The 25,272-nt window shown below is 38.4% G+C and overlaps 1 protein-coding gene across 3 annotated transcripts in view; it reads left to right on the forward strand.

Annotated features, from left to right (window-relative positions):
• Positions 1 to 2,609: 2,609 nt before the first annotated feature.
• The window catches only part of PAFAH1B1 (platelet activating factor acetylhydrolase 1b regulatory subunit 1), a 79,219-nt gene continuing 56,556 nt past the window's right edge, over positions 2,610 to 25,272 (forward strand). The window contains exon 1 of one of the 3 annotated variants that reach the window (XM_082443549.1): positions 2,610 to 3,004. The gene's annotated coding sequence lies outside the window, so the exon portion shown is untranslated. Of the gene's footprint in view, positions 3,005 to 3,187; positions 3,834 to 25,272 lie in introns of those variants that run through there. The other 2 variants (XM_082443551.1, XM_082443550.1) reach the window with 2 other exon arrangements.

Raw genomic sequence — 25,272 nt, forward strand, 5'->3', positions numbered from 1 at the left:
TTGGGGAAATGCAGGTACACAAATTATTTAGCCAAAATCTGCTAGAGTGAGTCTTGCCAGTCGGTTCATGGTTTTCTTTCAAATGGGACATCGATACACATAACTTGTATGCCTGAAAGCTACCTTCTCACCGTTTGCTAATTGCTTTCTATCAGGTACACACATACAAAGATGTATGTTTACCTATAAACAGAGGACAGTTTCATTCTCAAAATAATGTGTTAACATTTTTGCTCATTGTTAACAGATTTTTGCTCTGGAGCTACTTTTAGAAGATATTTTGTCCTCTCCCCAGTAGCAATATTTTTAGAGTGTTTCTTCCAGTCAGCTGATTTGCAGAATTGTTTAAACTAACACTAATTTTACTGCAGCAACTGAAACAAATGTTTCCATTTTGAAAATGTCTGCTGGAAAAATAAAGATTTGCAATTCGATTGAATGGGGAGATTGTTAGATTGTGTTAAGTAAAATCGATGTTTATACTTACTTTTTTTCAAGAAACATCACCCAAAATATTCATTATTAAATGTTTCCTGGATGGATATAGTAGGTTCTGTATAAGTCCTTATGAATTATGATTAATAGCATAGATGTCCTAATTCTCCATTCTCAATAGACTAAAAAGTGTTTATTAAGATGGATCTATCATTTTTGCAATTGAAAAGAAAGTGCACAGAACCAGAACACATCGCGCCATATCAAGTTAAGCACACAACACAGTTTTATTTATTTCTTTTCAGAAAAATTATAATCCAGGGAGAAAGCTTTTATGCATTCCTCCCAAGGGAGTCTGTTGTTTTTTGAAGGATTGCTATAGAAATAAAACCTGATCTCAGTTTAATTCATAATTACCTAATACATATTTTAAACTATTCTGAATACCTGAGTCTATGAGCTCAAGGTTTAGGGGGGTTAGTGCTGTATTAAATCAGTGTTTATCAATGTGATTCTGATTTCTGGGCAATTTTGTTGGCTTTTAGAACATTGATTTAAGAAATAAGAACTGATATACTCAGCTGATTAAATCTTAATAGTGTGATGTCAGGCAATAATAAATATTTTAAAAGGTAAAAAGGAACCAACTCTTAGAACAGGGGATGTTAATTTATTTCATGTTTATTGACTGTTATGGACGTGGCACAGACCAAACTTCTGTGCCTCTCTTGCTGTCCTTACCCAGCTAGAGAATCCCAGAACTGTAAACCTGGAAAAAACATTCCAGAGACCTTCTGATTTCCTTCCCTGCCTTCATAAAGGACAGAACCCAAACCCTCCAGACAATTCACTCATATTCTTCTTGAACACCTGCAGGGTTAGAGACTTACAATCTTTCTTGATAAAAGGAAACTTGTTTTTGTATCAAGTAACAGTAATTGCTACATGAGTTACCAGTATATGGTAACCATGAATTACCATATACTGTACACATGCAGCATCTCCTAATTCTCACAAAAGCCTTACAAGTTAGTTACTTATTAGGGCTATTTTATAGAGAAACCGGGGCCAGAGAGAGTAATTTACTCAAGGTCACACTTATACATACCCAAGTTCTCTCATTAACCCAGCTGCTTCTCAAAGGCAGTGTATTTGCCTACATAAAGGAAAGCAATAAAATCAATAAACACAAGCCTAAACCTATGTTTTAGGAAAAGAGTTTCCTTGGACAATACAAATTAGTGATGAGATAATCATACTAAACAACTCTTACTAAAAGGATATTCCACATTGGATAATTCAGAACCTCAAATCTGGCCGCTTTTAAATCAAATGTCTGTGTGCAAAACATTGACTACAAATCCCCAAGACCTGTCCTCAGTATTTCAACCCCTAAATTAGCAAACACACACACACGCGCGCGCGCGCGCGCGCGCGCTCAAGCCTTGTACGGATAAAGTTCCAGGTCTTTCTTTGGGCATCAGTTTCGAGACTTCCATAGTCGCAGATGTGTGTGTGCGTGCGTGTGTGTGACTAAGGAAAAGAATAGCTGAATCACATCTAAAAGCGAATCCTCCCAATTAGAAATCTATAATAAAAATGAAGATAATTAGGCATTCCATCAGCCTTTCAACCTCAACAGCTCTTCTCCCCAAGCCAACCCAACCTACTCCCCTCTCCTCCCCCCCGCCCCCGGCCCCTGGGAAATAAACCCAAAGGCCGGAGGTAGAAGGGGCGACATCCTGGCCCGGGCTCCGCTTTCTGAAGCCTATCGGGGCACGGAATCCACCGGGGCCAGCTGGTCTCTTCTGTTGGCCGGGGGAAGAGGGGAGAGCGCCGTTCGTGGCCAAGAGCAGGGCGGGGACGTGAAGAGAGCCGGAGTTCGTAAGGGGCCGCAGCAGTCAGACGAGGGTCTAGGAAAAGGGAGCCGAGAGCCTTTTTCCAGGTTACAGAGGCGTGCGGAGGGCGAGAAGAAGCGCCTCGCGCGCAAACTCGTCCGCCTATCCCTCGGTACCGCCCAGCCGCACCAGCAACCCGCCGCCTAAGCGGAAGGCAGCGCGGCTCAGGGCCCGGCCCAGGCCGGCGCATGCGCCGCAGCCCCTCCTCCGCTCCGGGCCCCCTCCCCTCCCCTCCCCTCCCTCTTCCCCGCGGGTGTGGGGCGGCGGCGGCGGCGGCGCGGTGACGTCAGGGCGTTGGGGCAGCTCCTGTGACAGACGGAGCTGGAGCGGCGGGGCGGCGGCGGAGTCCGGCGGCCGAGATAGCGAGTGAGCGAGCGAACGAGCAGCGACCCCGGGGTCCAGGGAGCGAGAAGGAGAAGGAGGGGAGCGCTCGGGCGCGAGCGAGAGAAACCGCGAGCGCCAGGCTTGGGCTCGAGCCCCGGAACGGCTGAGGAGCCCGCCCGCTCCCCTCCCCTCCCCCTCCCCGGGACAGGGCCCAGCGCGCCATCCTCCCCCTCCCTCCTTCCCTCCCTCCCTCCTTCCTCCCTTCCCTCTCCCTCTCCCCCTCCCCCGCCGGTGGATGGGAGTGAAGGACGGAAGAGACCCTGCGGAGGCGGCGGTGCAGCGCTCCGGTAAGGCGGCAAGGGTCTGCGCCCTCCCCTCTGTCTTCTCCACCGCGCTCCGGCGGCTGCGGGCCGGGCCCGGCGGCCTGACGATGTGGCTGCGCCGGTCCCCTCCCTCCCATACTCCCCTCCCCCTGCCGCCGCCTCCTCCTTCTTCTTCTCTTCTCGCTCTCAAAATGGCGGCCGCGACGGCCGTTGAGTGAGAGACACGGGAGGAGGGGGAACAGGCCGGGGAGGGCGCTGCCCTCGCTACCCTCCTCCCTGGCTCGGGTTTGGGGGGTGCCAGGGCCGCCGCGGCTCCACCCGCGGCCCTCCCCGGGAAGGGATCGCCCTCCTCCCTTGGTGACTTAGCAAGAAAAGTATTCTTGGGTAGGAAGGGCGTGGAGAGCAGGTCTCTCTCTGATCTTGGGGAAAGGGTTCGGCCCTCCTCTCCCCCGCCGCGGAAGGCGAGCTCCGCAGTCCCCACCCCACCCGCGGCTGGCGCTCAGGGACCGGGCTCAGCCCCAAGCAGCCTCGGCACCCACAGGCCTTCAGGCGTTCCGTCCCCCACCTGTCCTTAGGATGGGGTTGACCTGAGAACGATGGTCCAGCCCTTCCCTGGTCCCCCTGTGCAGTGGTCCAGCCTCTGCACCCACTGAGGAGGAACGGCCCGACCCACCGAACCATCCGCAGCACCCACCCACCAAATCAGGCAGGATTTTCTTTTCTGCCACCGGCTCCTTCAACGGGAGTTGCCTTTTGACGTTACAGCACTGAGCTTCGAGGCCCTCAGCCATTCTCCTTCTAATCTAATCTCCCCACTCATTTAGGAAACGCAGTGCCTTCCGTAGTCTCCCAGGTGAGAAAATGCCTTTGAGGTGGTGGGCAAATTTTAACTCTACCTCTCTAGACAGAAGAGTGGAGAGGAGGAGGAGGTTTTCAATATCTGAGATAAGACAGAAAGGTGCCTTGGCTTTATTTGTGATTCTGCTTTTCTTCGGTGACTTAGCAAGAAACTCCTTGGGAGCAGGGCAGGAGATTTTCTTTTGGGGTTGGGGTTTGGGTCCAATTTATATCAATCCTTTGGTTAAGAAATTGTGCTATGGAAGCGAAGAACCAGATTTGTGGTTTCGTTCTCAATGGGCGATGTCATGCCAAGGTCCCCCCCTCCCCCTTTACTTAAGAGGCAGTCGGGAGAGAATAAAGATATTACTGATATTCCGACCTTTACTTTAACACACAATCCTTGAGATTGATAACGTTTTAAAGGCTAAACAAAAAATTTGTGCCATTTTTGGTAATTCTGTTTTTGTTGGGAGGTGGGATCGTTTTGTGTGAATTTCATTTTGAGGCTAGGGTGGAGGAGACAGTGCTTGGGCCTTTCATACCAGTAATGTCATCCCTGCCCTTTTGCTACAGTAGTATTTGCTTGAAAAAAATTTTTTTTTCGTTTTTGCTGCAGCAGAGCTTGATTGCTGCAGGGTCCAGTCTTTTAATCGGGAAGATTTCCCGGTTGGGTATGTCGGTAGTGATATAGTGTTGAATATATTAAAAGCTGTTACTTAAAAAATTATGATTTGGGTCTGAGGCATTAGCTAGCTTTTAATCTCTCATGGGTATCTTTCAGGACACAGTTTTGCAAAATAATTGGCAGTTGCAAATTGCACTTTTTTTTAAAGCAGAAGAGTAATCTGTGTTTAGGGTGATTTATTCTTTCATGTTCTATTATAAATGATCATTGTTTGGATTGTTCACAAGGGGAGGGTCTCCTAAATGAAACAAAGCTGTTATTTTTATAAACCAGAATGGAACTTAATTTTTCACAAAATATTTCTGTATATCTTGATTTTGATGGAGTTAGCCCAATTTCGGTGCCTCTCCCACACCTTTTTTAAAAATGGGCTAATATTTGTGGTTGCTGTGAACAGCCATTGAGCCGAGGAGACTGGGTGGAGTAAGAGAGCAGAAGCTGTGAAATGCTAGATTGCCCTTTCATAGCATTTTTCTCTTGCTTATGTTTTGTAAGGTTATTTGATGCTAATTGGTACTACAACAAAGGCGTTTCTCTGTAGTAAATCTTAAAATCTCGTGTTTTTAGTTTCCACCTTTTTTGCAAGGTGGGTATTGAATGATTGGGGTAAAAAGCAATGTCCCTGCTCTAAAGCGAATACTTATTGTCTCTATGTATCTGTACATATACATACACACACACATATATATACACACTTCTTAATGTTTTTTATTGTTTTAGTTAAGTAAGTGTAGATTAACGAATGCCAGAAATATTTGGCAAAAAATAGTAGTAGGAATATTGCAAAAATCTAATGAGAACATTGCAGATGTTTTCTTTAACTTTAGTTTGCATTAAAACAGTAAATCTGTGATTTTTAAATAATGAACATCAAAGTGAGTAAGAAAGGATAAGATAATTTGTGTTAAATGCTCTTTATATGACCCTTTCTCTCGTGTTGTCCTTTGGAAGAGACCTTTCAGTAAGGTACTACTGTAAGAGAGGGTAAGTCATTTTAATGTCTTGTATCAAGCATTCATGTGAATAGATGTGCTCAGAAGAATGTCAAATTCATGTTGTAAATGTGATTTTGATGGGCCTTATGACTTTGTCAGTGTATATTTTTACATTTTTGTTATTTTTAATGTGATTAGAAAGTAGAAGGGTTCGTGTGGTGAGGAATGAGGTTAGTATGATAATTCACTGTGTTATGTGTCTAACATATCCCCACCCCTAGTATTTGTAGCTATAAAAGCATACTAAGAGCTGAGATTTTTCAGTAGATTATTAGTTTAAAATAATTTGACTTAAGTAAGAGAGCTTTTACTTCTAAATGTGTATCTATGTGTGTTTCTGGTACATGTGGCAGAATCTTTTGCTTAATTTGGAGAGCAGTTTTTAAAATTCTTCATAATTCTATACCTATAAAACTTCTAATGAGATTGGGATGGATTAATTTTTTAGTAGACTTACTTGGTATCTTTTTTTCCAGATACAATTACTCTGGTATATAAAAGATTTAGAGATGTTTCTGGAAGGGAAAAATCAGTATCTGATAATTTTTGGTTTTCCAGCTAGGATATCCGTGTTTCATTGTCTGTATTTTTTCAGTGTAAATGTTGCTCCCTCTTATGCAATAAATAATACTGTATATATGACTTTACCTTATGCCTCATATTTTCAGTGTCCAAGAAAAAATAGTACCTTACTTTTTGTTTACCTGTGGTTCATATTATTCAGAATTTGTCATCTTAATCTCAATAGGTAAGCCATAGAAACTGTGGCAGTTGTCAGCATTAGGATGGAGATATCTTAAAAAACAAATCCAAAGCAAAATCTTCGGGCATTCAGAGTGAATTTTCCAATTCTTCCCATTGAGTTCTAAAGCAGTGAGTCATGCACTCTTTTGCCAAAGGGACTTGAGGCTCAGTTGGTTTTAAACCACGCCTGTCATGTCCGCTGTGGTCCTAAAAGAGATTTTTTTACTTGGTTGTAAGTTTCTGTTGTGAAAATATTTCACTATGATGGGTAATCTGTTTTTATGCACTTTAGAGAGAAATAGTTAAAGTGGGAATTCTTTGCCACTTTTACTATACAACTTTTTTTTACTTTAAAAGTTGCTCTATTTAAAATAAAACTAAACAAAAACAAACAAAAAAACTGATGATACAGGGACTTCTGAAAAGAAAAAGCAAACCTATTCTCCTGAAAATGCTTAGCTGTAGAGTGAATCTTAGTTGCTGAAGGCCAAATGTTTTGAGAAATCTGTATTTCATGAAGAAAGATGCCATACTACATAAGCCTAACAGGTAACTGCAGTGAAGGCTTTTTGACTTGTTTTAGCTTTGTTGCTGGTTGATATGGCATGTTGGCTGGTCATTTAAGTGGAACCTTAGTTTAACTTCTGCTGTGTGTATAATTTTTAACCTTGCCACGGCAGTTACGAATTTTAATTGATATTGGTGAAATGCTTTATAGTCATTGGATGCAGGTATCATAAGGGCTTATTATTTTGATTTATTGTTTTCTCTTTAAAAGTTGGTGGCTTTTAGTTGAAACTTACCTAGTTAGGATTGATTTGTGGATTTGTCAAGGGTACTTCTGGAAAAGTATTCTCTAAAGTTGTTGTCATCTAACATTGTTGTAAACATTTTCCTAGAACTTTGTAAATATATTGAACATGGCATTTCATTTGTTCTGTCAGCTACTTTTTGAGATAGAATAGTATTTTTTATGGATGAGAGAACTAAAATTCAGAGAATTTCTTTTCCCAAGGTCACATGTTGGGTTAGTAGCTAGAATGAGGTAAATATTGTAGTCAGTGAATCACTTGGGTATTGCCTTGCATGATCAAACAAACATTCCTTTTTCTTTTGACAAAATGGACTCTTTTCATAACTATTTTTATGTTTGTTAATTTCTTTTCTAAAATGGTGAAAACTGGTGGCATTTATTGCCTGCATCATTTAAATTGGTATTTATTAACATGGTCTTGTATTGTAACTATTTTGCTTGCATAAGGCATTTGAATAGGGACTTCCAGAAAATGCCTAATACTGCTTTATAGTAATATTAATAAGTAAATAAATACTTGCTGCATACATACAAGTAGTAGTAATAATATCAGTAAATCAATATTAAATCTTTTAAATACATACAAGTGGTATTAATAAGTAAATAAATACTTTTTGCATTTGATTGAATATGGGGTTATGTGAAAGGAAATGAGATATCCTATAGTTCTTTGTCGTGGCTAACTTCCAGTGATCTCTCTGGAATTAAGGTGAAGGAGGGAAAAGTGTTCATACTTCCTTTACAGAGATTTTATGTTGTCCTAGGAACAGGGTCATACTTACGACATAGTTGTTTCAGGGCCACAAAACTCTCACCTATAAGAAATGAATTAACCCAACTGGATAAATTTCATTTGCGTTTCTGTTCTTTGCATTTTGATTAGCTGGTCCTTGAGCGCTTATGTGCTGACAAGAATTACTGACAGTTAACTGAGGCTGTTAAGAAATTTTCTGAGAGACTGTCTTTTGATAACAGTGAAATTAAGAATCTGGGAAATTTTTAAGGAATTTAATTGAAAGCTTATGTTATTAAGGATTTGCATGTTGTGGATTAATTCACTTTTAATCTGCAGCAAAGATAAAAGGATATGTGTTATGATTTTAGTATTTTGTATGCATAAGGCATATATTTTATATTTTCATCTTCCCTTCCATAGTTGTTTTTATTTTATCAAAAATATGCTGACTGCAGAAGAAGGGAAAGTGAAGATAAAAGAGTCAATTGTATTGGGAATTCCTTGGCGGTCCAGTGGTTAGGACTCTGCGCTTTCACTCCCGAGGACCTGGGTTGATCCCTGGTGGGGGAACTAAGATCCAACAAGCCACGTGATGTGGCCTAAAAAAAAAAAAAAAAAAAAAGAGTCAATTGTATTGATTATTATTATAATTTTTTTTTTTGGTTAACTTATTTTTTAAGGGTGGGAAAAAGCTATACATTTAGCATTATCAGAGAAAATTAAATAAAGCTGTTGACTAAAACCAAAAATGAATATTTTAGATTCTAATCCTAACTCCACAATTTATCAGCTATGAGCCTTGAGCAATAAGCCTCAGTTTCCTAATCTATATATGGATAACGTTGACAGTATGTAACTCATAGGGCGGTTGCTATTATTGGATAAAAGGCCTGTAAACCCTTCAGTAGGTATTTTTTTATTGTTAGAGACTTTTTTTAAGGAAGAGAATTAACATACAATTTAATCATAAATAAGCAGTTATTAATACATTAATATAGCTCTTATAGTTTTAAATGTATTTCTTAAGAATTAGTATTAGGGATTCTTTCCCCTTTATCCATTATGTGTATCTGAAACCAGAGATGGCTTCAGAGTTTCTTAGTAGGCAAGAAGTGCTATGTAAATCAATGCCAAATGGACTAATTCCTTTTTTTTAATATAAAATTATATTGCTCATAAGCATGTTATTTAAACTGCAAAGTACACTTATATCTTTATTTTAACAAAACTTTGTACTTTTAAATATTAATTTAAATAATCCCACGTTTTTCCTGTTTTTCTTTCTAAAAAAACCTTTTTATTTTGGAAAAATTTTAGATTTGTAGTCAAGTTGTAAAGATAGTGCAGAGAGTTCTTGTGTATACCCTGCACCCAATTTCCTCCATTGTTAACATCTTACGTTTCTGTGCTACGTTTGTGAATCTTGGTATTTACTATTAGCTAAACTCCAGACTTTATTTGGATTTCACTGTTTTTCCATTAATGGCCTCTTTCTGTTCAGATTTAATCCAGGGTACCACGTTACATTTGGTTGTCTTTTATCCTCACTCTCCTCTGGTCTGTGATAGTTTCTCAGTCTTTCCTTGTTTTTCATGACTTTTACAGTCTTGAGGAGTCCTGGTCAGGTATTCTGTAAAATGTCCTCCGCACTGGGTTTGTCTGGTGTTTTTTCATGATTAGATGGGTTATGGGTTTTTGGAAAAAATACCACAGAGGTGAAGTGCACCTCTCATCACATCATGTCAGAGGCTACATGATATTTCATCACTTGGTTAACGTAGTGTTTGCCAGTTTTCTCATGAAGTTATTATTTTTCCATTCTCTTACTTTATCCTTTGGAAGTGACTCCAGTTCCATGTCGGGGGTGGGGGTGTGTGGGGGGGAGTGTCTGTTTACATATGTTATTTGGAATTCTTCTGTAAGGTGGATTCACCTCTTCCCCATTTATTAAAACAATTTACATCTTTATTTTAACTGTCAGGAAAATTTTGTTTAGAATTTTATATATTATTAATTTAAATAACCCCCAATTTTTTCTAGCTTTTTAAAAAAATAAAATATTTTAACAGTGGTTTGGAGAATAAAGATCCGAGAAAGCCTTTGAAGGAGCTATGTTTAAGTGAATTATATATCCGTCTAGAAATTACTCTGAGAGTAAAGTTCAGTGTTGGGATTTTAGAGAAGAGCTCCACATTTGGGGGCTTGTTTGGAGGGAGACTGCTGTAATCTGAGAAGCAAAGCAAATAGGGTATCTTATTCATTGGTGCTGTGCTAGTATTTGAATCCTCCTTGTTCTTCCCTTTCCCTCAAAAAGCTTGTAAATACTGCAGCAGAAAAGAAAGTATTTTTGACCGATTGGACTCTTATTTTAAAAACAGAACTGGTAGATCTGTGTCCTGAAAGATATTTATTTTACACTAAGGAGAATTTATAACTTGAGTGCAAGGTTATTCTTGAGAATTGCAGTTATTACAGTTCTTTCAGTTGTTTTTATATCTTGCCCTTACATTGTATCACTTGTACAGAAAATATCATTGGGCTTCTACTTTTAAAAAAACTTATTCAGTACCATTACATATTTTTGTTTCTCTTTTAAATTTTCATCAATTTTTCTGTCCAGCAAACATTTATTTAGATATATTATATTCTAAGCACTGGGGATACAAACGTGATTGTCAGCCCTTGACCTCAAAGATCTTAAAATTTATGAACATGCAAAGGTAGCATAATAGTGCTATAATCAAAATATGTACTTGGTGAGATGAGGGCCCAAAGTTTTCTCTTTTTTAAAAATATTTATTTACTTATTTTGGTTGCACCAGGTCTTAGTTGCAGCACGCAGGATCTTTAGTTGCGTTGTGTGGACTTCTTAGTTGCGGCATGCGTGCGAGATCTAGTTCCCCAACCAGGGATCGAGCCCCGGCCCTCTGCATTGGGAGTGAGGAGTCTTACCCATTGGACCACCAGGGAAGTCCTGAGGGCCCAAAGTTTTCAAGGAGGTCTTCACAAAGATGTTGGTTAAACATTTTTGAAGAAATCTTGTCATGTTGTTTGGGGAGTAATTTGTACCTAGTCTCATAAGTACACCTTGGTTAGTGAGGGAAGTTACAGGTAGCTGTAGTTCAGTATGGCTGGAGTGATTGGTGAGTACAGAGGAGTGAGAACATTACCCTGATCTGGCCTGTAAAGTGGGTTGGCACATGGACCATCTTCGTTTGCAGACTCCGTCTTAGACTCATGCAATAAAAAGCAATAAAAATTCCATGGTGGGGGGCACCAGGGATATCCTTTTTAAAAAGGCAACTGTCAGCATTGTGGAAAATGCAGCTGTGGAGTGGATGGAGGTAGATAGACCTGTGGAGACTATTTAAGAGGCAGTGCAGGTTGAATGGATTCGAAAGGGATTGAGTATGTATAAATTAATAACCAGTTTGATATGGGAAGTAAGAGAAACAAGGAATGAGGAAGGTGAAGAATTGAGGTGTTTTTTGTTTTGGGCTGTTGAGCAGATATGGGTGTTCGGAAGGAGCAAGAAAGAGTTGAGAACCAAGGTTGGGGGAAGTTTTTTTGGTTGTTGTTTGTGTGTGTTTTAACAGGATAACCGTTAGGTGTATTGGAGACTTGAGTTCTAAGATATTTGGTGTTTTCATGTTTTATATGTCTACCAGTGTAATTAATAGTAGAACATTTTTGTTTATTATTTCTTATGACGCATTAAAAATTCATTCTTTCATCAGAGTGTGTTCAGTGCATTCTGTTATAAGAACTGTGCTGAGGTGCTAGAAAGTACTCCAGACAGGGGACAGCAGTAGTAAAATCATAAAGATCACAAAATGAGGAGAGGGAAGGCATGCATTACAAGGCCCTCAGTGTTACTGGAGTTTGAGCAAAGTGGGGCTTGGTTAGAAATAAGACTTGAAATGTGGGAAGGGACCAGATCCTAATCAAAGACCTTATAAACTGTGTTAAAGCATGTGGACTTCAGGAAATAGGGAGGCAGCATAGTGCAGTGAATAAGGGCCCCAATTGTGGAGCCCAGATGCCTGTGTTCAACTCTGCTGCTTACATAGCTGTGTTACATTACGTGCACACACACACACAATATAAAAGCTTGTTATTTAAATTCTCATAGGTAGTTGTGAGGAGTAAATGAACACTTCTAAAACATTTAAAGCAGTGACTAGCATATAGTAAGTGCTATTTAAATATTTGTTAAATAAAAAATAGGGAGCCAATGAAGGGTTGTTTTTAAATAAGGAAGAGATATGGTCGGATTGTATTTTAAATAGATAATTCTGGGGCTGAGTAGAAGATAGATGTTAATAGGCCAAGGCTAGGTTTAAGAAGACCTGTTGAAATTGGTCCAGTCCAGGTGAGAGACGATGGTGTGAACTGTGGTAGTACTGTTAAGGGTATACAGAGAATAATTCAACAAATATTGAGGCAGTAAACTTGGCAGATCCAGGTAATTGATTGAATATAGAAGAAGAAAGAAAAGAGTCAAGGTTGATTCCAACATAAGATATTATTTCTAAAATTTTTAAAGCAGTATTCATTTAAAGTACTTTGGATCTTAGATGTCCTCTATGCTAGTTATATTTGAGGCTTTGGTGTATATTATGTTGCTTCCATAAAAATGAGAACTAATGGCCTGAGATAGTTTTTAATTTCTCTAAATGTATAGGCCTTTGCTGTTTTTCTCAGTAGGTGGAGAGAAATTTCTCTTTAAAGATCCACTGTTACGTGGAAAACTCATTTAGCCCACGTCCAAAGAGCTAGAAAGCTTAAATATTGATTTTTTATGTTGTTTTTATATTATAACTTTATATTAAGATTTGTGATTATAAAAGTATAGCACCATAGTAATGCTGTAAAAATTTGAAGTGACTGCTGAATCATTAAAGAGGTTAAAATTTGTTAATTCTATTATATCTAATTTTTTCATTGTTTATTCATATATGATAAATAACTTTGATAGGCAGAATATTCATCACCTGTTCATTCCTTTGATAAATCTTAACTCCCCAAATCTAGATTTGTCAAATTTTAAGAATATTTTTTCTTGCCATTCAGTTTTATAAAAAGGGGAAAACTTGGTTGAAATTAGAACTTTCTTGAATTTGAATTTTCTCTAGATTCTTAATGAAATAATTAAATGGATAGGAAATTCAGTGTCCTTAAATAGTATTTTAAATCTGAGTCCTGGGTTGTAGTGGTGTACATAGTGTATGATATCTGTCAATTACGCTATTGCAGGGCTCATCAAATCTCCCCACTGAAGACAGTTGAGCGGGATGATATTTAAACTGAATCGTGAATGAATAATTGGAGTGGACATGGGAGAAGGTCGTTTGACGTAGAGGGAAGAGCAACATATACAGATACAAAAGCATGAAAAACTATTATGTGTATGCTGGAAAGTGGTTTGCAGAGGGCATTGTAGGGTACATGTGAATATGAGGCTGGAAAGGTACATATGAGCCAGATTGATAGAATTTACAAATTCTGTGTGGTTTATAGGCAATTTGGAAGGCACAGTTTTAAGCAAAGGTGAGCATTATGATCAGATGTGTATTTAGGTAGTTTATGTAGGTGGCAGTGAGGAATACAGATTGGAGTTTGAAGGTCACTTAGGAGGCTTTTTCAGGAAAGAATGATAAGTGCTTGAAATAAGACAGTGACAATGAATGTTGTTGATTGGAGAAAGGTTTAGGAGGTAGAATTGTGAATGAGTAGTGTGTGATGAGGAGAGGGAAGTATTAGAAGACATCTCAGATTTGTGGCTTGGGTGTCTGGGTGGAATTGAGAAACTGGGCGTCATTAGCCATCCATAGTAGAGAATAAGAGGAGGAATTATGTGGAATATTATGTAAAGTGCCAGATTAATTTTCCTGAACCACGGTTCTCAAGTCACTTTCTTGCCAGAAACCCATTGCCAGGTTTTTACTATATTTAGTCAGCTTTGTATATGAATAAATGCAAAGGGTACCTTACTAGAAACATGGTATTTAATAGATGTTTGTTTAATCCTAAATGGACACTCAAGGTCTTTTCTTTGGTGTCCTAGCTCACTTGCTTATTCTTTATCTTCTTGCCTGCCATGTATCCGGTGATTCAACCTTATGAAGATACTTTCTGTTCCTTATGGCATTTTCACTCTTTACCACTCCCTCCCATCACTTTTTCTCTGTGTATCTTCTGACCTATATATCCTTCAAATCTGTATACCAGGTTCTCCTTTTCCAGGCAGCCTTCCCTAATTTTTTTTTTTAACTGAAAGAAATTTTCTTTGAATTCATAATCTTAAGGTATGTACTATTTTTGTCTCTTGTTATAGCTTATATAAAACTTTATCTGATATGTCAAGTGAGTTAATGTATTTAAAGAGCCTAGAACAGTACCTTGCACATAGTACTCAGTAAATGGTGGTTGTTATTATGGTGATGTTAAGATGATTAAAACAAATTGATGTAATAGTAATAGGGCAGTCTGCCTTTACCTTCTGCCTTCTTGTGATGGCAAAACTGATTTGTTCTCTGTCCTTGGACACTAGGAAAGCAGTGTCTCTTTTTTTTTTTTTTTTAATTTTATTTATTTAGTTTTGGCTGTGTTGGGTCTTCGTTTCTGTGCGAGGGCTTTCTCTAGTTGGCGGCAAGCGGGGGCCACTCTTCATGGCGGTGCGCGGGCCTCTCACTATCGTGGCCTCTCTTGTTGCGGAGCACAGGCTCCAGACGCGCAGGCTCAGTAATTGTGGCTCACGGGCCCAGCTGCTCCGTGGCATGTGGGATCTTCCCAGACCAGGGCTCGAACCCGTGTGCCCTGCATTGGCAGGCAGATTCCCAACCACTGCGCCACCAGGGAAGCCCCCAGCAGTGTCTCTTTTACATTGATAATGTATGTAGAAGTGCAAAAGGTACTGTGCTGTATCATCTTCAAAGTGAAGTTATTCTCTTTGTACATCTTCACTATTCTAGAACTCTGTTGAGGGAAGTAAAATGGTAGACAAGCCCTGAACACTGATTATCTCGTTAAGCTTCACCACAGTTGTTTGAGTAGGTGGTGATGTTAGCTCCAGTTATATGTGGGCAAACAGGCTTAGGAAGTTTGAAGATTTGCCCAAGGTCAGTTTGTAGGTGGCCAAGTTGATATTTGAACTTCCACTATTTGACTCCAGAATTCTACACAGTAGGACCTCAAAAGTGTAGGATTTATTCCTTCATTGCTTTCATATCATTTACATATTCAGCTTGTTTTAAGAGGGCCTATCATGGGACCTATACATAGGAAAGTACTTTTTGTTTTTTCTTCTAAATTTTATTTTACATATTTATAGTTTGTTTATTTTTGTTATGGAACATGTCAACCATGCAGGAGAAGTACCTGCAGTAATATAACAAAATATCCACATAACTACTACCTGAATTAACAGATATTAACATTTTATCATATTTGCTTTAGAGTTTTTGTGGGGTTTTTGTTTGTTTGTTTTTTAAAGAAATATGGCATTACAGTTAGAGTTGATATCCTCTTTCTAATCCTACTCCCCTCCCTCCCTGTTCCCAGTGGTAAAGTTCTCCTAAAGTTTGTATATATTCTTTTGTTCTGTTTTTATACTTTTACTATACATATATGTATCCATAAACAATGTACAATAATGCTTAGAGTTTACATGAATGTTATACTGTTTACTATTCTACAACTTGTTTTTTTCACCTAAAAAATGTTTTCTAGATGTATTGGTATATGTAGATCTAGTTTATTATGTTAAAGAATTTCTTATATATGATCATACTATAGTTTCTTTATACCTACAGTACAGAAATAGGCCTTTAGATTGTTTTCAAATTTTCACTATTACAGACAGTGCTGCAGTGAACATGGGAAAGGTATCTGCAGATAAGATGATAAAATTTGTTTTTTGTTTTTTCATTGCAGAGTTTATCTTAAGATTAATTAAATATTCTTTAGTAATTTTTATGCTTTGAATTGAATAAATAGAATGAATAATATTGTTGACATTGATTTTAGACCATAAATTCCTAAATTTTGTTCCACTTTCCTCAGTCTGTTCAACTGTTCAAAAACCTGTGTTCAATTCAGTATTGAGCCAGGAGTTGCACACTGGCGGCCTGTAGGACAAACTAAGTGTAAATGCTTGGCCTTGTATCGTTAAAATTTTTTTGAGTCAATATTTTAGAGTTAGGTATTTTGCGTAAAGTCTCTATTTTTGGATTATCCTGAAAAATTAGAAGCTTTGGCAACAGTGGAGCCCACATTTTCCCATGGCAACAGTTGGCCTAAGCTGAGTCACAGCTGCCCTCCTTTATTTTTTAATTTATTTTTAAAAATTTATTTATTTGGTTGTGCTGGGTCTTAGTTGCAGCAGGAGGGCTCCTTAGTTGTGGCATGTGAACACTCAGTTGCGGAATGCATGTGGCATCTAGTTCCCTGACCAGGGATCGAACCTGGGCCGCCTGCATTGGGAGCGTGGAGTCTTAACTACGGCTCCACCAGGGAAGTCCCACAGCTGCCCTCCTTTAGATGGGCATAAGCTCTCCAGGAAAACAAGTTCCTACCACTTCCTGTTACTGTTTATTATTGCCCTTGCACTGTTGTTTATAGTGAAGAAATACTTTTCTATTGATGTTTTTATAAAAAATGGGGGGAAAGTGTAGCTAGACAACTGCAATATTCAAGAAAAGTAGAACAGCATATTTCTCTGGAAGTGAAGAATATTGTAATATGATCAATATGCAAACAAAATGAGTCTTGTATGGAAAGATCACAGCCTTGCCTGCTTCACTGGTTTATATTGCCTGCATTGTTTTGAGTTTGTGATCTCTGCATTTTGTGCACATAGCTGTGAGGGCTGCCACATAGTGAAGTTGAAAATCAAAAGGATATGAAGATGGTTTATAAATCATGAAGTTTTGTGTGAATGAAAGATATTTACCTGTTCTTTTAGCTGTTATATACACCCTTGTTCCAGAAAGATTTTAAGCAGAGGGGTTGAAACTGGTTTAATCTTCTCAACCATCCTACCTTTCAGCACTGTATTTATTAAGTACTTTATTCAGAGGCTACAAATGGACGGTCGAGGATTTGGATCAAAAATGTGTTTTGTCTGCTCAGTGTTTTTGTTTTTAATTCGACTTACTTTAAAAACCCAGTTCTACCACTGTTGCCTTATTTCTAGCTGATTCACACTTTTACCTGCCTAGTCTCTCTAAGTATTTGATTTGTAACCTATTTAAGGCAATTTGTAAAGATGTATGAACTAGAAAATACCACAAATCAAAAACAAAGAGAAAGAAGAAATGAAAACAAAGGGTAAGGATAAAATGGAATGAGAATCTAGGCCAAAAAGGTCTATCACAATGGTCTTGTTGCAGGCAGAGAGCACAAATTTGACTCTGAACTTTTCTATGAGGTGGCATTTTTCATAAAGTCCTTAAGATAAAAATAAACAGTTCAAAAAAAAAAAAACAGTTCAGAAAGGTAACTAACTTGATACTATCAGACTATAATTTCTCGTAGGGGTCCTCATAAAGAGGATTATGTAATTATCATTTCCCTCATCAACATCTCTAAGGTAGATGGATGTCTAGTATTTAACAGCACTCAATATGGGAAGACCAACCACATCACATGAGAGTCAGTCTGAATGAGTGGGTAGATTGTCCTTTGGTGTCTGACCAATGGATATAGTTTCCCTCAATCCAGTTGTTGATATTTATTAAGAATAAGCTCCTTGACAAGTACCTGAAGTGCAGGTGTTCCATATATCAAACACAGACCATTCATACGTAGGATTTAAATATTTTTGTGAAAACTTAGTTTTACCCAAATAAAACTTGTACGAGTGCTTGTAGGTTAAGATTCTTCTTAGAATCTGCTACATTCCTGTCTTGTTTGAAGGTGGACAAAGTAGTATTCTTCCAGAGTATACAAAACTGGTAAAGTCATTAAGAAATAGATTTAAAGAAAAAGGGGGTCAGTACACAGCTCTGTTTTATGCTGCTGGAAATTAATTGCTTCAGCAGACCATTCCTGTGAAAATGGACTCCTGGTGGTTTTCAGCATAGATTAAATGTAAGGAGGTATTGTTTTTATTTATATTTATAACAGATATGGTCTCTTCCCTCAAGAAACATATTAATATGTGGCTCGGCCCCTTCTCTCTTTACATGTGCTCGATTCCCCAAGTAAGATTTTTTTGTTCAACCCTACTGGAACTCAGTTTTTTATGTTGTTACCTTCACTACTGAATCTCTTGAATTCAGTGTTTAAACCACTCTGTTTTCTTACTGATGACTGCCCTTTGTATTTCTCAGTTTGCCATATGTAGCCTCAACTTTTTAGCAATACTGTATTTTTCAGCTGCTTAAAATAATTTTGCATTTGGTTATTTTGTATTCATGTTATAGTCAACATATTATTTTCCCTTTCTCTAAAACCTGCCTCAAAAAACTGCCAGTCATTTCCATCTTTAGCCTTTCAGATTATAAAGCTGACTCAGTCAGTCCTGGGCTCATGTTATATACTTTATCACCTCCTTTCCTTTCTCCACTCTCCCATTTTACTCTAACTAGATTGTACGTTCTCTTAGGGGGGTGGATTGCATTTTATTCACCTTTATTTATAGTAAAACCTCATATCACAGAGTCTAGCAGAATAGTCAATGAATGAATTAAAGGATATGTATATATAGCTCACATCTTCAACTATATTGTAAGTTTCTTATGGACAGGGACTGTCTCTCAACAGTGCTTTTAAGTCACGTGTAGTTATCCATAGATGAGACACTTAAGTTACATGGGACACAGATATGTGTTGTTTGATTTGAATACTTGGCACTTGGTAGATCCTCAGTAAATAAATTGAATAACTGACACTGAGAATGTAGTTATTTCTCATTATTTGTTTCAGTGGAGGCAAGCATTGGTGTGGATAGTAGTAAACTAGAAATCAGTTCATTTGAGAGACAATGGAAGTTTTCCAGTTGGATTGTCACAACACCTGGGCAGTGTCTTTGGTTGTAAACAGGGGATCCACCGTTAGGACCAAGGTCATATCCTTGAGAACGCCATCTTTAAGACCAAGAGCAAGTAGTAGACCAGGTCAAAAAAAAATTGCACTCTTGCATAATTGCCGTTTGACTCTAAAGCTCTTTTTTTCCCAAATCATTCTCACTGCTTCCATCGTAGTCCAGGCCTCTTTTATCTTCTAATTGCTCTAATTGCTCTTCCCTTGCTCTAATATCTCCTATACATCTCCAAAAAAATCACCACGAAACATCAATTTTAGAACATTGCTCCCTTGCTTAAGAATTGCAGTGATTTCTGCATTGTCATAATTCCTTTGGACTATCTGCATTAATATTCACCATAACTTGTACTTAAAAAAAAAAAAAAAAGGTACACAGAACAGTATGTTTTCTGTTATTGTTTGTATGCTTAGAAGTATTAGTAAGCTTTTTTTCCTCTGATTTTTAAGGCAGTGGATTTCTGTGTGTGTGACTTAGTTTTGATTAAAAAAAAAAAGAGGGGGCGCTCGGGGTAAAAAAAAAAAAAAAGATATACAGGCTGTAGCTATGTTTGTCTAATTGTCACTTGAAAATGTAGCCTTTGTAAGCAAAAACCAAAAGAGTAATATGCATGGTAGAAGGTTAAAAGGTCTTTAAGTTTTAAAGTTTTAGTATTAAGTTTGAGACAGTTGATTTTTCTACAGGATTTTTAAATTGGTATACTTTCTCTGACATACATTAATTAGTGTTAAATCTTTTAAAAGAAAAAAATTACATCGAAACCAGCTCCAAGCAGCTGGACTTTGAATGTATTTTATTGCCCATATTTCAGAATTTGATTTTTGGGAATTTTAAAAAAGAAAGCTGAGAATAAAGTGATATAGTGCATCTTTAGTTCTGAGAACATGGTAAATCTTTATCTCAGTTTTACTGTGATTCCTGTAGCAGACATTTAGAAACACTTACTACGTACCTACTGTGTGTTAATTACCATGGTATTTGGTAGAGATATAACGAGGAATATGTCAAGGTTGCAGCTTTGGAGGAGTGTTGTTGAGGAGACATCAAGGCAGATAATTAACTGTGTGCCCTGAGAAGTGTTAAATATATATATGTACAAAGAACTATAAAATCACAGAGGAGCGAGTTACTCTGCTTAATTTTTTTGTCAAAACTATGTAAATAGGGCTTCCCTGGTGGCGCAGTGGTTGAGAATCTGCCTGCTAATGCAGGGGACACGGGTTCGAGCCCTGATCTGGGAAGATCCCACATGCCGCGGAGCAACTAGGCCTGTGAGCCACAACTACTAAGCCTGCGCGTCTGGAGCCTGTGCTCTGCAACAAGAGAGGCCGTGACAGTGAGAGGCCCGCACACCACGATGAAGAGTGGCCCCCGCTTGCTGCAGCTAGAGGAAGCCCTCGCACAGAAACGACCCAACACAGCCAAATAAATAAATAAATAAATAAATAAATAATAATTAAAGGTGCTAATAAAAAAAAAAACTATGTAAATAAATCCCTCAAGTTCTATTTTTGCTAGCTGCTGAGAGCTTGCTAATGGTGTTTAAACACCATTGATAAGCATTAGGTTGAACCTGTGTAATTGCCATTATTGGCAATTTTATATGGTTTAACCCTAATAGTATTTCAGTATGGCAGTTAAAACAAGAAAATGAAACATGCTTAATGTCTTTTGCCAATACTGTTTGACAGTTGTTAGATAATTGATATTTTATTAAAATAAAGCTTTGACTATTGAATAAATGTGCCAATTTTGGAAAACATTTTTTAAAGCTCATTTGGTTTCTCTTTTTTAAAAGATAATATATGAAAGAATTTTAGTAACTATAAATTGCTGTGTAGTTATTTTATAATTGCTTGTAACCATGGAAATATAGTTATTTGATTTGGAAAGTTTTGCTTTCATAGCTTGACTCCATACAAACATCTGTTGGGTGCTAGATACTGTACCCGGCACTAGAGAGGCAAAGAAATTCAGTTCAGTGTTTGCCCCAAGGAGATCAGTCTGGTACTAGAGACAGCATGTATATAGTTACAAAGATTGTAGGAGGCAGCACAGGGTAGAATCAGTGATTTTTCAAATTTATTTTAACAGTGGAAACTTTTCCAAAGAGCTTTTATGCAGAAACCCAATATATAAACAGATAAAAAACAGAATCCTGCCTATTTGGCCTCCTCTCTGTCCTCATTCCTACTGTTTGAAACCATTGGTGTGGAAGTCAGAGACAAATCGGGTTTGCATCCTGACCCTGCCACTTGTTTAGCTGTTTGACCTTGAATACATGCTCTAACCTTAGTGAACTTGTTTCCTCAACTGTTAAATAAGTATATTAGTTTTTTTCCTTGTTGTTGTAAGAATTAAACATTGCAAGAAAAGAGCCCAGCATATAAAGTCATTCAGTAAATGGTAGCTCTTAGGATTATATGTACATGACACAGTGAGATTAAAGAAGAGTAGGGAGTAGGGTAGCCAAGGAGGGCTTCACAGAGGTGGTGATGCGCTGCCTTCAGGCTGAATCTTTTTTAAAGTATTTATTTATTTATTTTGGCTGAACCGGGTCTTAGTTGAGGCATGTGGATTTCTTAGTTGCGGTATGCGGGATCTAGTTCCCCTACCAGCGATTGAACCCGGGCCCCCTGCATTGGGAGCGTGGAGTCTCATGCACTGGACCACCAGGGAAGTCCCCTCCAGGCTGAATCTTGAAGGGAAATGGAAAATTGCAAAACATATGGGTGAGAGGCATGCACCCAAAATAAAATATTTCCATAATGAAGACTTGGGTATGTGGAATGCTGCCTCATTATCCCTTTCTGGAGATAAATGGCCTCACCTGAGTTCTACATAGCACATAGCTTTTCCTTACATTCTTTGACTCACACTTTAGTATTAGGCTGGGTTAAGCCAGGGTGAGAGTCGCTGACTTTCCTTGGTTAATTAAGTTGACTACTTAACTAAAGGAAAAAGTACTCTAAACCTGAATTTGTAAGCCGTGTCTTGGTTATAATGTAATGATGCATTTATAGACAAAGTCCTTCCTAACTGCAGTTGCGTTAGTGTACTGAAAATTAGGATCCCTGTGTCCTCCTTTGAGGTCTTAGTATAGATCTTTGTAAATGTTTACTTCAGTAGGTAGGTAAGGGTTTTTTTTTTGCCTGAGATTCAGATATATGAGACTACTGCTCTGGATAAATTGCAGGTGGATGTATTTACTTTGGATTTTTGAGAAAGAGAACTAGCAAATTAGTTTCTAGAAAAAGCTGATGAAACATCATTGGATGCGTTTTCTACCTCAACGATGATTTTTCTTTTTTAATTTTAAAATTTTATTATTTTAAAAAATGTTTATCATATTTCTTTATTTTTTGGCTGCATATTTTTTGGTCTTAGTTGTGGCACACAGGATCTTCGTTGTGGCACGCAGGCTTCTCTCTAGTTGTGGTGCGCAGGCTCTCTGGTTGAGGCACATGGGCTCAGTAGTTGCAGCGCACGGGCTTAGTTGCCCAGTGGCACATGGGATCTTAGTTTCCTGACCAGGGATTGGTCCCCTTCATTGGAAGGTGGATTCTTAACCACTGGACCACCAGGGAAGTCCCCTGATTTTTCTTTTTTATAACAATCAGATTTTAGGCAAAACATTTCAGTGTGATAGGCTAACAAATGGAGGTATATTAAACAAAATAGAGAAGATATGGAAATATTTATCATAGTATCTTTCTGTATCTCCTTTGTGTGTGTGTGTGTGTGTGTGTGTGTGTGTGTAAAATCATACAGCACTTACTGTGTACCAGGCACTGTTCTAAATGTATCAACTCATTTAATCTGCCTGACAACCCTATGAAAGAGATATTACTGTTACTAAAAAAAGCCTGTATCAGATAACTTCATTTGTCTAGATAAGGGGGCTTGCCGTACTATGGCTGGCAAGCCAAATCCTGCCTCCTACTTTTTTTTTTTAATGATGAGAGATTACATCTATTTATTTATTTATTTTTGGCTGCATTGGGTCTTCGTTTCTGCGCGTGGGCTTTCTCTAGTTGTGGCAAGTGGGAGCTACTCTTTGTTGCGGTGCGCGGGCTTCTCATTGCAGTGGCTTCTCTTGTTGCGGAGCATGGGCTCTAGGCACACGGGCTTCAGTAGTTGTGGCACGCGGCCTCAGTAGTAGCATGTGGGCTCTAGAGCGCAGGCTCAGTAGTTGTGGCACACGGGCTTAGTTGCTCTGCGGCATGTGGGATCTTCCTGGACCAGGCAGGGCTTGAACCCGCGTCCCCTGCATTGGCAAGTGGATTCTTAACCACTGCACCTTCGTGCTAAGAATGATTTTTACAGTTTTTAGTGGTTGGAAAGAAGCAAAATAATATTCTGTAAAAATTTTTATACAATTTATTTTCTAAAATAATTTCAAATTTTAATTTTATAAATCGATAATAATTTATTTAAAAGTTACATGAAATTGAAATTTCATTGTCCATGAAGTTTTATTGAAACAGAGACCCACATATTCCACATACATTATTTATTGTTGTTAATTTCTTGCTACAGAAACCATAAGGTCTGCAAAACTTAAAATATTTACTATCTGGCCCTTTATAGAAAGTTTGCTGACCCCTGGTCTAGATACAAAGGAAAGGAGATAGAATCCAGACAAAATATGACAAAATAATATAGTTACAAAAGAATGTGTCTTTATTAGAACATACCAGGAATATGAGGACTACACAGAGTTGTATAATGAACAAGCCAGCAGTATTTTCTTGAAGAATTTTTAAAAAATCTTTAATAACAGCTTAACTATAATGAAAAATGCTTAGTTATTTCAAAGTGTTGTATTGACCTCTTTTTCCTGTTAATATAAAATTTCTCCTCCAGATATATCTGAAGGGCTTTGTAAATATTTCTTTGAATTTGGGTGACAGTTGTTGCAGTTACCATTGAAATCTGAGTACCTTGGCCTCCTGATTTGATTTTTGCCCTTGGAACACAGATGAGTTCTGACACTGATTTCTTGATTTCCCCTTCTTTATAATTTTGCTTTTGGCCCTTTAGGACTGGCTGTAGTCTGTAATGTTGAGTATATGGTTCTCTGCTGAGGATGTGCATCAAAATCATCTGGAGAAAATTTTAAAATTTAGATGGCTTCTCAGAATCTCTGAGGATAAGGTTTAGCCATGATTATTTTCAGGATGTTTCTCAGGGGGTTCTAACATACACTCCTGGTTAAAATCCATAGTTATTTCCTTCAACTATTTTAGTAAATCCTATTTGAAAAAAATACATATGTGCCATTTATTGTTTTGTATCCCAGAGGTGTTTTTCAACCTAAAGAATCATTGCCTAAATTTATGTATACTCACAGAGGTCATCAGCATCAGTTTGGTAAATTCATTTTCTCTTTTGATGTCACTCAATAGAATAGTAGAATACAAGTTGGAATTCACATTAGAGAGCAAGTAGTATAATTTAGTATTCTTTATTTTTATGAGATATTTATTTGGCATCATAGAATCCCAGTGAATCTGGAAATAATGGATTTAATGAGGTAGAACACAATTTATATGAGACTCAGTATTTTGAGGAGGAATAGTTTACATTCCAGAATCATTTTGTTTTGTCAGTGGTTCTATCAGGCTATATGTCTGTAAAACAACTGTTTAAATAGTAGATCTTTGTTTTCATTTAAGTGTATTTTGACACCAGAGTGAATTTAAAAGAAAAAAGTGACCTGCAACCTCTAAAAGCATACTAAAACAACAGATGTTTGTCTTTTTTCACATTTTATTTCACTGTTTATAGACATACACAGTTGCATCACACAGAAAACTGATTTGAGATAAAAAGCACTAGAAAGCGATATACAATAAAATCTAAGCAGGTCAGTCAGAATTCCATTTCTTAGGAACCATCAGGTGTTCCAAATGGCTTCATGCCTTAAGTCAAAGAAGAGAGGAATTTTAATCAACAGAGAAACGATCTTTGGAACTTCCCTGGTGGTGCAGTGGTTGAGAGTCCACTTGCCAGTGCAGAGGGACACGGGTTCGATCCCTGGTCCAGGTGGATCCCACATGCCGTGGAGCAGCTAAGTCTGTGCGCCACAACTACTGAGCCTGTGCGCTAGAGCCTGCGAGCCACAACTACTGAAGCCTGTGTGCCTGGAGCCCGTGCTCCGCAACAGGAGAAGCCACCTCAATGAGAAGCCCACGCACCACAATGAAGAGTAGCCCCCGCTTGCCGCAACTAGAGAAAGCCCACATGCAGCAACGAAGACCCAATGCAGCCAAAAATAAATAAGAAAAAAAAAAAGCGATCTTTGAGCACCCATCAACAGGTGAACACTGCTGGAGTGAAGATTATATCTAGCATGAGTTTGACGGGTGTGCTGTGAGAATGAGGAGGCATCCTGATTAATGTCCATAAAGGGAAAGCCAAGAATGATG

This window comes from Balaenoptera physalus (genome assembly GCF_965194825.1).
Source record: "Balaenoptera physalus genome assembly, chromosome: 20".
Classification (NCBI taxonomy): Eukaryota; Metazoa; Chordata; class Mammalia; order Artiodactyla; family Balaenopteridae; genus Balaenoptera; species Balaenoptera physalus.